The sequence below is a fragment of the Dermochelys coriacea genome, chromosome 9, assembly GCF_009764565.3.
Source record: "Dermochelys coriacea isolate rDerCor1 chromosome 9, rDerCor1.pri.v4, whole genome shotgun sequence".
NCBI lineage: Eukaryota > Metazoa > Chordata > Testudines > Dermochelyidae > Dermochelys > Dermochelys coriacea.
This window is the reverse complement of record NC_050076.1, coordinates 36100973-36116334: the sequence shown is the minus strand read 5'-3', so window position 1 is coordinate 36116334 and position 15362 is coordinate 36100973. Positions and strand designations below refer to the sequence as shown.

At 44.6% G+C, this 15362-nt stretch overlaps 2 long non-coding RNA genes across 2 annotated transcripts in view; one reads left to right on the top strand and one right to left on the bottom strand.

Annotated features, from left to right (window-relative positions):
• Positions 1–15362, bottom strand: part of LOC119860968 — a 154632-nt gene that overhangs the window by 93245 nt on the left and 46025 nt on the right. The window lies entirely within an intron of this gene.
• On the top strand, positions 3039–11872 carry LOC122455766. The gene is made up of 3 exons (XR_006274225.1): positions 3039–3129; positions 5221–5224; positions 11861–11872. It is a non-coding gene; the product is annotated as an uncharacterized LOC122455766 (long non-coding RNA).

The window sequence follows — 15362 nt, the reverse complement described above, 5'->3', positions numbered from 1 at the left end:
TACACCCTCTGCTAGCAGAACTGGTTTTTGATAAAGCAATTGGAAAAAGCCCTATATATACACAGAATCACAAACAGCATATGCTGTTGGGTGCTTAATGGGTTGGTACCATAGAACATTATGCTTCTTGTTGCCAGTTGCCAAGGAAACTAGTAGAATATATAGTCTAGAAAGGGAAGAAATGTCATTTAAGGTAATGTGTAGAGCTGGTCAAATTATTGGCAGTGAATACATGTGCTGACAAATTAAGACTTTTTTCTATTTGCAAATTGTTTACAAACAGACTACTGTTGATCACGGATATATTTTCTATTTGTGATAGTGCAATGAACTGTTTAAGGGCCTGATCCAAAGCCCAAGACTACCAATGACTTCAGTGGGCTTTGGATCAGGCCCTGTGTGAACAAATTTCAGTCAGAAAGTTCATGAAGTGTTCACTTGTACTATATCCCATTTGTGGTGTGTAGGCAGTCACTTAAGTCATACAGTATGGTGGGCTTCTGGACTAGGTGACTGAAGTCTTTTAATCAAGAGATTAATTGTTAAATAGCCAATAACAAATATTCTTGTTCACATGTAAATGCTTTGCTCTGATGCAAATATGGCTATTCTACTGAAGAACAGGCTTTCCCACAAAATTTGTATGAACAAAACACACCTGAATGTTTGTGAATGCCAAATAAAAGGTTGTAACAAAAGGCAACAGTGATTTGGAATTAAAATGAATATTTAATAACACTGCTTTTCAGCTATCAACCACTTCAAGGATCATTGCTGTGGGACAGAAGTAAAGTCCTAGAATTGACTGGAGAATGGACTGAAGCACTGAGTGTTAAAATTAAAGGTTCATCTGTTCCTCCCAGGGAGTGAATGGAAGATCAAACAATGGACTTGACTAGAGTGGACTTGACTAGCTGCTTCAGTTCTTAAAGACAGAGGCTGGGGCAAAGAGATGACCTATTTAATGGCCTTATATAGGGATGAAGTTACATTTTATGATTCAGCCCAATTTTAGTTTTCTAATATTAGTAATAGTAATAATTAATATATGTATTTGTTCTATAGTGCTTAGAAAGGATGTTCCATACCTCAAAGAATTTACAAGCTAAGGACCAGATTGCAATACCCTCATGTTGTGTGCCTACTCCTAGTAGTTTCATTGGCGTTCAATGAGACTTCAAGGATTAATGTAACACTTATCCCAGAGGGAAGATATTGCAATCTGATCCTTCATGACTTAGGGATGACAATAGCAAGAGATGGGTGGGGTCACGGTTAGTGTTTGAGGAAACTAAAACATGCTTTTATTTAGAGGGGAAGGAGCCAGAAGAGGGTGAGCAGTTAAGAGAGAGGATGTAAATGAGTGTGGGCACAAAGGTAGTTAGCAGCTGAGGGCGGCAGGTGGATGACAAGCAAGAGATGGCAGGGTCAGTGACACACGAGAAGAAGAGAAATATGCTGTGCAGGAGGAAGGTGAAAAGTATAGGGAGATGAGTAAGTAGGTGGATTTCCCATCAGGCTTAGGTGTTACTTCTTGGTGGCATTTCTTTTGATTTTATTCTTCTTTCAAGGCTAGCTCTGCTCTTCCCTGGCATGTTTCTGTATTTGTATGCAGTGCCGATAGAGAGAAATCTGTAAATAAATCTAACCATTTGCAACACGCACTTCCCCATCTGGGGGAGGTGTCTTTACATGGAGCAGTAATGCATATAAAAGATGCAGGGGTGGGGGGGAGAAGAGGAATAGAGTCAAATGTGTCTGGCTTCAAAGCATGGGAATTGTATTGTAAAGGGGTCCCTGCAAACACCCTTTCTGAGAGTGCAAGTGTGACCCACCAGAGTGAGTGCAAGTTACAATGAGTCTGTAACAGCCCCCATAGATGCCGACTTTCTCTGGCGCCAGTGGGTGCTCGACCCCCCCCTGCTCCTGGCCCCACCCCGACTCCACCCCTTTCCTCCCCCATTCCACCCCTTCCCCAAAGTCCCTGCCCCAACTCCGCTCCCTCCCTGCCCCTATTAATTCCTTCCCCAAATCCGCCCTGGCCCTGTCTCCTCCCCTGAGCGCACCACGTTCCCGCTCCTCCCCCTCCCTCCCAACGCTTGCTACAGCTGTTTGGTGGTAGCAAGCACTAGGAGGGAGGGAGGAGAGGAGATGTGGCATGCTCGGGGAAGAGGCGGAGGTGAGGAGGAGGTGGGGCAGAGCAGGGAGCTTGGCTGCCGGTGGGTGCAGAGCTAATTTTTCCCTGTGAATGCTCCAGTCCCGGAGCACCCACGGAGTCAGTGCCTATGACAGCCCCCACGTACTGAGCCTGGCTCTATAGGTGAAGCTGTGGAGACTTGTGCTTTTAGTTATGGAGGACACTAGTCAATCCCCTGTGTGCGCCAAGAGGATGGCTATACATTTATTAACGTAAGAGGGACCATTTCCCGCTGTGTTTGCATTGCACTTAGCACAATGTGGCTCTAATCCTGATTGAGGTCTCTGGGCACTGCCACAGTAGATAATGACTAATAATAATCAGCTACTAAAAGTATGGGCACCTTTGGTGCCAATGTAAGCCTAACTTATTTTACCATCTTCTGAAAAGTTCTACCTTGCTGCATTGTGCAGCCACCTGATCAGACTGGGATCAGAGGTGATCACAGGGAGATGGCTCAGAAAGGCTGTGGGCTAGGTTGTGGCTTTCACGATCACAATGTGTTGCTAAAGAAATTCTTTTGTGGCTGGCTGAAGCATCCAATGTGCTTCTAGGACAGTGGTTCTCAAACAGTGGGTTAGGACCCCAAAAGTGGGTCACAACCCTGTTCTAATGGGGTTGCCACAGCTGGCATTAGACTTGCTGGGGCCAGGGCTGAAGCCTGAGTCCCATTGCTTAGGGCCAAAGCATGAGGGCCTCAGCCCTCAGTGGTAGGGCCCAGGTTACAGGCCCCCTGATGGGGCTGAAGCACTTGGGTTTTTCCCCTCCTCCCCCACCTGGAGTGGTGGGGCTTGAGCTTTGACTTTGCCCCCATCCTCCGCCTGGGGTGGCAGTACTTGGACAGCCTCAGGATTCGGTCCCGCCTCCTGGGATCATGTAGTAAATTTTGTTGTCAGAAGGGGGTCATGGTGCAATGGCATTTGAAAACCTCTGTTCTAGGAAAACTAAAAGAACACATGCCAGAGCAGTAACTACTACATCTCTATAAGCACTGTCCCAAACAGGGACCGGTGCCAACCTAAACTACCCCACGAGAGTTTGTTACGCTGGAAAATGTGAATGGCTGCCACAAAGCATGTATTTTGATCTATAGGCAGTCACAGACCTTGTTAAAACTGATGGGCATTGATCCATTCATACAGAAAAAATGGAAGCAATTAAGCTTTATGGAGTAAGATAGCTAAAGCAATAGAAGCCACCACCCAAGGCACTGGACCATTGGGAAGGCCTGAGCAAGAACTAATTCAGGGAGAATAAAAGGGGTTTCCCCTGGGACTGACTGATTGGTTGCAGCTCTGTTTGTCTGTGTAGGTTTCAGAGGCAGAATTAAACAGGAAACCAGAGAAAGTAAGCAAAATCCTTGAGAAACAGTTGTGAGCATAGTTCTGAGAGGGAGCAGATGTAGAGCTCCTTGGGACACAGGACTGGCTGGAAAAGCAGGTTTGGAAACTGTGAGTAAGAAAACTGCCTACTGCTGTTCTTTGTTCCTATGATGTTCAGGGAAACAGGACTTTGTGTACATTCTATGTAAACAAACAGGACTGTACTAAAGCATATACTCATACAATCCAGCAAGGCCCAAATATTGGAAGGGACAACAGAGACAAAATGTTTCCCGCAGCTCTCCACTGCTCATGGAGAATGTGATAATGCTACAACCCATCAGAAGCTGCAGCATACTCCCCACTCCCATATACCTAGCCAGCACTATCAGCCTCCTCTTCAGCCCCTTTACTCCACAGAGTAAAGACAGAGCATTTCCTGTGCTCATGTTTTGTGAAGATGGAGGCTTCTTGCACCAACTTTTCTACTGTGCAACCCTGACGCACCTGAGCACTGTGTGGTCCATAGAAATTTGAGATGCATCTCTCTATAGTCATCTAGCCTTTCTCCAGCCCTGTGCCAATGCTAGATTGCTCTTTATCATGCATCATTCAGTCTCCTTTTATATGGCCTAAGCCAGAGGTGGGCAAACTATGGCCCGCAGACCATCCTGCTTGGCCCTGAGCTCCCGGTTGGGGAGGCTAGCCCCTAATCCCTTGCCTGCTGTCCCCTCTCCCCGGCAGCCTCAGTTCACCATGCCACCAGCATTCTGGGTGGCGGAGTTGCGAGCTCCTGCCAGGCAGTGTGGCTGCGAGAGCTGGTGGGTGTAGTGCATTAAATTGCTCCCTGTAGGAATATGCTACTTATGGTATGTCGTAATTAGCACATTCCTACGGGGAGCAATTTAATACACTGCACCCATATAGGGAAGGCTGGCCTCCCTAAACAGCCCGCGCCTGGCCCCCGCCCCTATCTGCCCCCTCACTGCCTCCCTCAGAACCCTAAACCCATCTAACCCTCCCTGCTCCTTGTGCCCTGACTGCCCCCTTCCGGGACCCCCTGCCCTTAATTGCCACCCCAGGACCACATCTGCTCCCTGTCCCCTGACTGCCCCGAACCCTATCCACAACCCCGCCCCCTGACAGGCCCCCAGGGACTCCCATGCCCTATCCAATGCCCTCTGTTCCCTGACCGCCCCCCCTCCCCGAACCTCCACCCCATCCAACTGTCCCTTGCTCCCTGTCCCCTGACTGCCCTCTGGGATTTTCTGACCCTTATCCAACAGCGCCCCCCCCCCGCCCTCCCCCCCGCTCCCTGCCCCCTTACCATGCTGCTCAGAACACCAGGACTGGCAGCCATAAGTCGTACACCATAAGTAGCACATTCCTATGGGGAGCAATTTAATACACTATGCAGGCCCTCCATACAGTTTCAGAAACCCGATGTGGCCCTCAGGCCAAAAAGTTTGCCCAACCTGGCCTAAGCAATATGGATTCTACCACCTCCTTTTGAGCCTAGCAGGTCTCACTGTCAGGAAGTTTCCCTGGTTACACAGCCATTCTTAATTTCATCCCACCACTCCTAGCTTCTCTCCGTATTGGCTTCCCACCTTTCAAATATTGAGAGAAGACTGAGACAAGATTCCAACACACTCATTCACACAGACCAAGATTTTCTCTTTCATGGGGCCACACACAGAGTATTGTACTACTAAGCAAAAGTACAAGCAGAAGAGGTGTCCTGCTCTTTATCATCACTTAGCCACGTTACAGATGTTTAAGGATTTTTGTTTTTCCTCACAAGTCCCTGCCCTCAGATACATCTATCACAAACCAGCAGTTATTTTCATTATTCTTATGTTGTCTTGCATAGATATCCCTTGGCTATAGAAGCCCCAGGCACTTAAATACCAAGGTATTAGGCACCTTAGAATTCCTAAAATGATTAGCAAAGGCCTTGAAGTATTGTAGCACAAAAGACACTGTGGCACATCACATAGCAATGTTTTCCATCTCTTTTGGTTCCTGCATATCTTCATGTAAGCCTTGGATCATAATATTTACTACAAGAGGAATACAAATGATAATATCAGGCCTCTCCTTAAGGTGGAGAATGAATACAGACTAACACGGCTGCTACTCTGAAACCAATGAATCTATAGAATTCCTATTAGATTGACATTAATTTGTTCCTTCCTGATACTATCTTGGTAGCGATTAGCAATGAATATGAAGGAAATAACATTAGTGCCAGTGTTCAGTATGACATCTAGCAACATTTTTATAAATTACCCTGAAAGCTCAAGGAAAAGGGAACTGGCAATTAACCATGGGTACAATGTGTTGGGCCAAGAATGTGATTTTGGAACATTTTCATTGTGGTTTTCACTTCAGAGTAATTTGTATGATTTGGAAAGCTAGCAATATAGCTCTGTGTAAGGATGGGTTACTCAAGGTAATTTCAATGTTGCAAGTAGGGAATATTTTAGTAGCTATGGACCCAAAATAAGGTCACACACTGCATACTACCTGAGAGAGACAGAGAACCCACTGTTTTTAATTTCTCACATTATCTTATACAGTACAGAGACACTTATTTTACTGTTCTTAAAATACACAGCCATTAATATGCTAATGGCATGGGCAGAAAAAGAGGAGTGCCTAATAAAATGCCCTTGTAGCTGAAACATTAACTTTTCATATTTTTTAATGCCACTGTTCATTGCTTTTCTTGAGAGAAGCAATGTGAAATAGAAGCATATTTGTGTAATATGTCGAAGGCTTTAAAATAGAGTGCTGTTACTGATGTTTTAATTTTATTCTAGGTCATGTGGCCTCTCTGCTTGGTTGATATAAGTTTAAGTTGTGGACTGTAACTGTAAGCAAGCGTGTCTAACTCATCTGAGGTTACTGCCCACTCTCTTTTTTCTACTCTTTTAGGGTTTTATGGCTCAGCAGGACACAGGAAAACATACCACCATTTAGGAGATTCAGGCTTAAATGACATTTTCTCCAGTACAGGATTTGATGCGACATTGCAAATGTCAAACACTTCTGAGGAACCTAGAAATAAGTTACAAAGGAACTAAGCAATATAGTGTGGTACCACTGAGGATTTAGGACCAGATTCTCAGCTGGGGTAAATCATTGTTGCCCCAATGAAGTAAGTGAAGCTACCATGATTTACAACAACTGAGGAACTGGCCTTAAATATATGGGACAGGAGACTACAAATAAACTTATAGGCTTTAAGACCAGAAGGGACCATCAGCTAGTCTGACCTCCTGCACACTGGAAGCCACAAAACCACACCCACCCACCCCTGTAGTAGACCCATAATCTCTGGCTGAGTTACTGAGGTCCTCAAATCTTGATTTAAAGACTTCAAGTTATAGAGAATCCACCATTTACGCTAGTTTAAACCTGCAAGTGACCCGTGCCCCATGCTGCAGAGAAAGACGAAAAAACCCAAGGGTCTCTGCCAATTTGACCAGGGGGAAAATTCCTTCCCAATCCCACATACAGAAATCAGTTAGATTCCGAGCACATGGGCAAGACCCAGCAGCCAGACAGGGCAATCCCAGTCAGTTTTTGTAATTTAGGTCTCTATGTTTATCTCAATTATGCCAGAGGGGCTGGAGCATCCCAGGATTGAAAGGGCACAAAAGAAGCTTAAAGCCACCTCACCCCTGAGATTTCTGTGCTGTGCCTCTCAGAATCTCACACCTAACATCCGAAATACATGGTACTGCAGTCGCTGCTGCTTTGGTCACCTTTGATTGTCCCTCTGCATTATTTCTTGATATCATTTCACTCCAATGCCTTCTCTGTCTCTTTCAGATAGATAACCATTGACCTGTTCTGCGAGTTGTGTCTTCGGCTTGCTTTCATTTTGTATGCATTCCTTCTCACTGTTCACTGGTACTTCTCTAAATTCAGATCCTTTTGTTTACTGTTCTCCTTTAAATTTAGTAATTTCTTCAACTAATATTATCTATTCTCTTCACAGAGGCTCAGTTACATTGAATGCCCCCTATAGCACTCCTAATCAGTCTCTTCTCTATATCCAATCCAACCTCCGTCCCTGTTTGCAAGGGATTAACAAAACATGATTGGCCTCATCTAGACTAGAATTTAAAGGGGTGACGTTGGTATGTTAGCTAACAAACGCTAACACGTTTTAAAAGTCTATGGTAAACAAGGCACAGTGCCTTTTAAGGTGCTAAATTGGTCAAGTTAAAGCTTAAGGTAGAGCCTCAGGTTCACCTTGACCAGTTAACATGTATGAAAATTACAATTGCCTTTTCTACCTGATTTTAACACATGTATTTAACAGGTGTTAGCTAATACCTTTTTAAAACCACATCTTTTTCCTCATAAAGGCCCTAGATTAAGCTGATTAAATCATTTTAAGTTACATTTTTCATTTTAAAAGTTTTCCTCTATAAAAGGTATTGCTCTCATAGCACTTTGTTTGCAATATTTTTTTCAGATGAAATGCTATTTAAGGCTAGTTAAAGTAACATCATTACCATTCTATATACAATGAAATGTTGCCCTGTGGCTACACCATATTAAAAAGAATTAATAAAATGCCTTTATTCTTGTATTCAAAATTTCTTCTATTCAAAATATCAATTTCTGCTCTTGTGTAAGCTGCCAGTGCTACAGGCAAATCAGCTAACTCTGCCTCTGCAGTATGAATTCATGGACAATTCAGTACCTCCTGCACAATCAAGCCTAATAGATAGTTGTGCAGGCAGCCATTCTGCAACAGCAGCAAGAGCTGGTATGCAGAGGCAGAAACAGTTGTTGGAGCAGATGCTTGCATAGCTGCTGGTGGGAATACTGACTTCCCAAATGGTGGCCAGGTAGCTGTTCTTTGGTAGGGAGAGGAGTAACAAGTTAAAAATACGGACTACATTTAAGAATCAATGAAGGTGCAAGAGCAATATACATCTCATGCCCAAATAAAGTACCTTTTAGGTACTCCTAATTGTAAGCGGGGGAATAGTCCCGCTATTGTGGGGAACTTTCCTGGCTTCTGCACTACCCGTTGAAGTGGGCTAGCAAAAGGATCAGAGTCCTCGCTCCCACTTCCTTTACCCAGTGGCTTCCCTGACCTTGAGGACTCCCCTTCCACTCTCCTGTCTGGCAGAGTCCTCGTAACCCCAACAAGGCTGGGACCAGGATTCCTGGGGGGCTTGACCCCCACCCTTGCTGTGGTCACCTAGGACAAGGGCTATGGTGTCCCCACTCCGGGTTACTCTCTCTGCACTGGGCACTTCTCTGACCCAATGATTATTACATACAATTTGAAGCAAATGCCAGTTATTTAATCAACAATTAATTTTAAAAAGAATAAGGGGAAATGGGAAAGGTTAAAGGAAACACATCACCCTGCTCTGTGACAGTGAACATCAGTGTCTCCGGAATGTCAGGGCAGTTCACAGTCTGTTCCTTGTAAGTCCCAGGCCTTCTTCTCAGGCCCTGGCTGTACTGCAGGGATGCTGTGGGTTGGCCACTTGCTCTGGTGATGGCCACAGGCTCTAGGTGGCAGGGCCCTTCTTCCCAGCGTTGCCCCCACCCTGTCAGGGTTACCAATCCCCCTTCAAATCTGGCCTGCAGAGCCTCCTGGCTGAGGCGTCTCCCTGAATTGGGCCCACTGCTCACGACACCCGGCTCTCCTGAGCTGCTCATGACACCCAGCTCCAGACTGCTCCAGCCCCAGCCCCAGCCCCACTCTGCCTCAGCATGGCTGCTGCTCTGCCTCCAGCTCCCTGGGCTGCTTCTCTGTCCCCTCTGGCTCTGGTTGCTACAGCTCTGCTCCCAGGACAGGTCTGCTCTGCAGGCTGCTTCTGTGACTCTGCTCCCAGCACTGACCTGCTTTGTGGCTGCTTTTCTGGACCCTCTGGCTCTGGTTGCTGCAGCTCTTCTCCCAGGGCAAGTCTGCTTTCTCTGGACTGTGCCTCTGGCTTTGGGGTTTCAGATCTACTCCCAGCACAGGGTTTGCTCTCTCTGGGCTGCTTTTCTGGTCCCTCTGGATCTGGCACAGCTCTGCTCTCCAGCTCAGCTTGGTCCCCTGCTTTCTCCTTAGCTCAGCCCCACTCTGTCTGACCCAGGCAATTCCAGCTCACATGGAGGATGGGACCTCCCTGGCCTTCTGACTCCCTGATTAGCCTGCCCGCCCTGTCATTCAGGTTGACCTGGAGCATTGGCCTCTCCCCATTGTTCCTGGGGACTGTCAGTCTCAGGGTCCTGATTCCCCATCGACCCTTCCCCTTTGAGTACTGGGAGCTAGCAACTAAAACACCCCCACTGAATGTTAGTAAGGAGGCAACAGTTCCCTTACATAATGGACAAAACTCCATGTGCACCAAAAACCATTGTACAATGGGGCTGACTATGGCAGAAATTGGTAGTGATACAAGTTGCCCTCATTCAGTGATCTTGAGGTTCTCCTGCCACTCTGCTCGTGTCTGTAGGAAGCAATTACAGTTGCACACTTCTGATAAATTACTTGTTTGAAGTGGACTAAATGACCGTGTTGAGTCTGAAGACTATATTCATAGTGACAATGGTTGCAGGCAGTGGCCCTGACTATGAATGGTCACTTGGGCTCATTGATACTGCCAACATTTTATGCTGTGCCCTATGTCTCAAAAAAATGCTTATCTCCCACTGATTGGGGTTCACAGAGGTATATACAACTGAGCTGCAGTAGTTATTTTCTGAGTGGCCTCCCACTGGGAATAGTTCTGCTCCTGTATATTTCATGATTTTCTGTATCTCAGGCAGGAGAATCCTTTGGGACTCATTACACCTACCCCACTAGACTTTATCCAAGTACAGTATATGGAGCAGCACACCCTTTTTCCCTACCTTAGTGACCAACTTAGCTGCTTGGTTGTGTAGGAATGAGCCCGTAGTACACAGGACAAGCTAAGCCACACCCTTGTTGTGAATGCAGTGTTAACTACGTTACACCAAAATGTAGCTATAGTAACTAGGCATACTACTCCTTTGTTTGCCCTCAGGATTTAAACATATGGTTCTTGTTACCAAACTTAGCTCAATATCTAGCAAACAATAGGCCAATTTCTCAAGCAAAAGACCACAGGGCTGAGACCTCTGAGACTAGAGACGCTCATGCCTACTTTCCCCTAACTTTTTCTCTCAAGTCATCAAAGAACACGACAAAGAAGCAGAAAATACGGAATCTAAATGGAAGACTTGACTTTGCAGTCAAACTCTGATCTTCAGGATGTTCATTAAAAGTTCTTGTTTTAAAGTAAAGTTTGCCTTTTCTTACATAACCTTAGACACACCATTGCAGTGGGCTAAGTGAGGGAACAAAATTAACAGATACAAGATATTTTTGCTGCTTCACTCATGAATTCACGGAATTTGCTGGGAATTGTAACACTTGTTCAAAACAGTGTATGATTCCTCATGCTGCTATCAGTGCTAGGAGGGAATCCTACATTGAACCTCTAATCTGTACTGAAAGGTTTTGCATAATTATTTAACATATTTAACATCTTCAAACTAATAAATCTGCTAAATTGGCCTCTGACAGGACTCAAAGTACTGCCATTAAATATCTCTGCAAAATAACAGGGTTATCAAAGTGGAAGTCATTAAGCTGCCATTCCCACTGACTCTTATGTATCTTATCACCAACTTAGCTGTAAAATGCTTTCTGATTTAACTTACAGCAAACATATTTGTATGAATTAGTTCCGCTTATATGATCAAGGAACAAGACACAGAGACCCACAACAAAAACGATCAATATCTGGCCAAATATCAGACATCTATTTCATCTAATTTTTAAAAACCCAGGTCTGATTTTATCATGTATCCGCTTGTTTTGCCTGCATTACTTGGTCTATTGTTTCCTAATAACAAAATATTTTGCATCTATGAAAGAGGCTGGCGGCTTAAACAAAGTGTGCATATCCGTAGTTTAAATTGAATTTCCATTATACTATCCTCACTATTCATCTAATGCGATAATGGCATTTGCTTGCCAAATGCTGTTATTAAATATCTGTTGCTGATACTGTTAGGGGGCTTATTCCCTCACCCTCTCACTTCCCTGGTCCTTCTTTCATGAACAGAGAGCAACAATACCCAAAGTCCAACGGTGCAAATAATTTGATGTTTATTGGGGTGAACTTCCAGCAAGCTTAAATCCAAGTTCCTTTTTCCTCATTTTTGAATCCCAACTTACTTCCTGTTTGCCTCTAATTTATATAGTAATATTCTCAGCTATACCGCAACCAATCATTTTACTGAAATTTACTTAACCAATCCAAACATATTATAACATGATTAGCTAACCAATTATATCCCACCACCTTAATTAGTTTACACCCAGCAAAATTAATTATACAGCAGACAGAAATAATCACAGAACCAGACAGAGACCATGCAAATAAACAATAGCAAAGTGGGAACTATAATGACAAAACAATACAGAAGTGAGGATTTTACAACTACATCTATAAAGACATAAGGGTTTCCCAGCTGTGTCTATTGATAAGTAAGTTCTTTCCAAACAGAAAACGATCAAACTAAATTTCCTTTTATATCTTCTAGGCTCTTACCTTTCTCTGGAGGTGATAGATCGGATCACAGCCCCAGATTGCCTTATTTCAATATGACTAGTTTGGAATGTGAGGATGTGACCATACACTTCCCAGTTTATGGCTGCTCCCACTGCTTAGCCAAAGGCCTTAGCTAAAGAACAGGGCCTCAGACTGTCACAGTGAGAGAAGGCCCTTACAAAGGCAGACAGTGATTTTGATTCTCTTTTATACCTCTATAACTAGCTAAGTGATAAGAATACACCTAAATTCTTAAAGTATAGGCCTTTGCAAACAGGCCTGAATATCTATATCCTAACAGATACTATTACCAGAAAATCTGTTGAGCAGCCAGTGTGACCTCTGCCCACATGTGGTCCATCAAAGGGAGAAAATTGTTGCATGTTTCTGCACCAGTACAGCTCTAGTGGTGCTATTAAGTGGAAGCTGTAGTGCAGAGAAACACCAGGATTAATATCACTGTGTTCCCATGATATCGTCTAACCTAGTGGAGTTGCACCAGCGAAGAAAAATTACACAAGCCTGTTGTCATAGTTGAGGGCAACCGCACCTGTATTTCCCATCGGTGGTCCAGCGAGGGCACCCCCACTCAGGCTTTCATTTTCCCAGCTGTTGCCTTTTTTGGCTAGAGACCCATGTCTCACTCCCATCTGACTGGGATATTTCTAGGCTGCACAGTTCCCTGTCTTCAGGATGTTATCCCCAGCAGAAATGGACTGCCCAAGCACACCTTGCTTTCTGTTCATAGACAGTTAACATGTTGTGACAAAGTTTCTCCTCTGCCTTTGTGGGTCCTGCACTTATTGGCGGATTTGCTCGCCTCAGAGATTCACAGCAACCCTCAGTTTGGCCACTTTTGCTAGTGGCTCAACCCTGCCATTCACTCAGCTAACCTCATCACTAGCCAGCCTGGGAAAAAGGAAGAACAATCCCCACAGTTTCTGCTGATCCACCATGTGGGTTGGGGAACAGCCCAGAGACCTTCCCCTCTGGTGCGACACACAGTCCAGGTCAACTCCTCCTGTGTCTGATCAGGAGTTGGGAGGTTTGGGGGGAACCTGGGCCCGCCCTCTACTCCAGGTTCCAGCCCAGGGCCCTGTGCACTGTGACTGTCTAGAGTGCCTCCTGGAACAGCTGCGCAACAGCTACAACTCCCTGGGCTACTTCCCCATGGCCTCCTCCCAACACCTTCTTTATTCTCACCATAGGACGTTCCTCCTGATGTCTGATAATGCTTATACTCCTCAGTCCTCCAGCAGTATATCTTCTCAGTCTCAGCTCCTTCCTCTTGCTCCCAGCTCCTTGCACACATGCCACGAACTGAAGTGAGGTCCTTATTAAACTCAGGTGCCCTGATTAGCCAACCTGCCCTAATTGATTCTAGCAGCTTATTAATTGGCTCCAGGTGTCCTAATTAGCCTGCCTGCCTGAATTTGTTCCAGCAAGTTCCTTCTTGCTCTAGAACTTCCCCTGTTACCTTACCCAGGGAAAATGGACCTGCTTAATCTGGAACTAATATATCTGCCTTCTAACAATCTCCTGTAGCCATCTGGCCTGACCCTTCACAATGTGTAATTGTTACAGTGTTAAATTACCACCCAGTTCTTTCTATTTTATTCTTAAGGTGATACCACTACAGAGAAAATATATTAAAAACAATAAATGAACCTACACACATGCTAATCAGTTTACCAACTCTAACATGGGTTCTGGCAGGAGCAGTCCTTCAAATCCCCACCCCAGGGGATTCCTTGTGGTTACAAGTTCATCACAGCTTCTGCTCAGAACAAGCACCCAGTCTTATGAGGCTCAGTAGATCCAATCCTTTCAACTCTACCCAAAGGATAGGGGCCCTCCACGGATCAGCGGTCCTGTCCATTTGCTGGCTCAGGAGAAGGCCTAGAGCCAATTTAAAACCAGGCTATTTATCCAAAAATCCTTTCTGTGCCTGTGGTGCCTGGATAATCCAGTTTGAACTAATATATGCACACCTCCCCACGGGGTGGCTTCAAAGGCTGAAAACAGAGGAAGTACATTAGCATCCCCCCTCTTCCTAGAAAAGGAGGCCATAAGGTGGAAGCACAACTGGTTGTAAAACTACAGACACAGAGTAGTTATCAATGGTTCACAGTCAAGCTGGAAGGACTAGCAATCAAGCAACACTATCATGTTGGACAGGACCCAACCACACCAGCCACCCCGTCAGAAGCTCATTCAGTTGCTTATCTACTCATGTGATATATGCCATCATGTGCCAGCAATGCCCCTCTGCCATGTACATTGGCCAAACCGAACAGTCTCAACATAAAAAGATAAATGGACACAGACAACAGGAATGGTAACATACAAAAGCCAATAGGAGAATACTTTAATCTCCCTGGACACTCAATAACAGATTTAAAAGTAGCCATACTTCAACAAAAAAAACTTCAAAAATAGACTTCAAAGAGAAACTGCTGAGTTACAATTCATTTGCAAACTTAATACCATCAATTTGGGCTTGAATTGGGACTGGGAGTGGCTGGCTCACTACAAAAACAATTTTCCCTTTCTTGGTATTGACACCTCTTCATCAATTATTGGGAGTGGACTACAGCCACCCTGACTAAATTGGCCTTTAACATTGGTTCTCCACTTGTAAGGTAACTCCCTTCTCTTCATGTGCCAATATATATATCTGTAATTTTCACTCAATGAAGAAGTAGGTTTTTTACCCACGAAAGCTTATGCCCAAATAAATCTGTTAGTCTTTAAGGTGCCACCAGACTCCTCGTTGTTTTTTGTGGATACACACTAACATGGCTAGCCGTCTGATAAATGGCAAGGAGAGTTCACTTATAAAATTTGCAGATGACAGCAAGCTGGGAGGAGTTGCAAGCACGTTGTGTGTAGAGTTAGAATTCAAGATGAGCTTGGTAAACTATAGAAATGGTCTGAATTAAACAGGATGAAGTTCAATAAGGACAAATGCAAAATACTATATTTAGGAAGGACTTATCAATTGCACAAACACAAAATGGGAACTGACTGCCTAGGAAGGAGTACTGCAGAAAAGGAGCTGGCGGTTGTAGTGAATCACTAACTAAATATGAGTCAACAATGTAATACTTTTACTAAAAAAGCAAACACTATTATGGAATGTATTAGCAGGAGTGTTATAAGCAAGACACAAGAAGTAATTCTTCCACTCCACTCAGCATTGATAAAGCCTCAACTGGAGTACTATGTCCA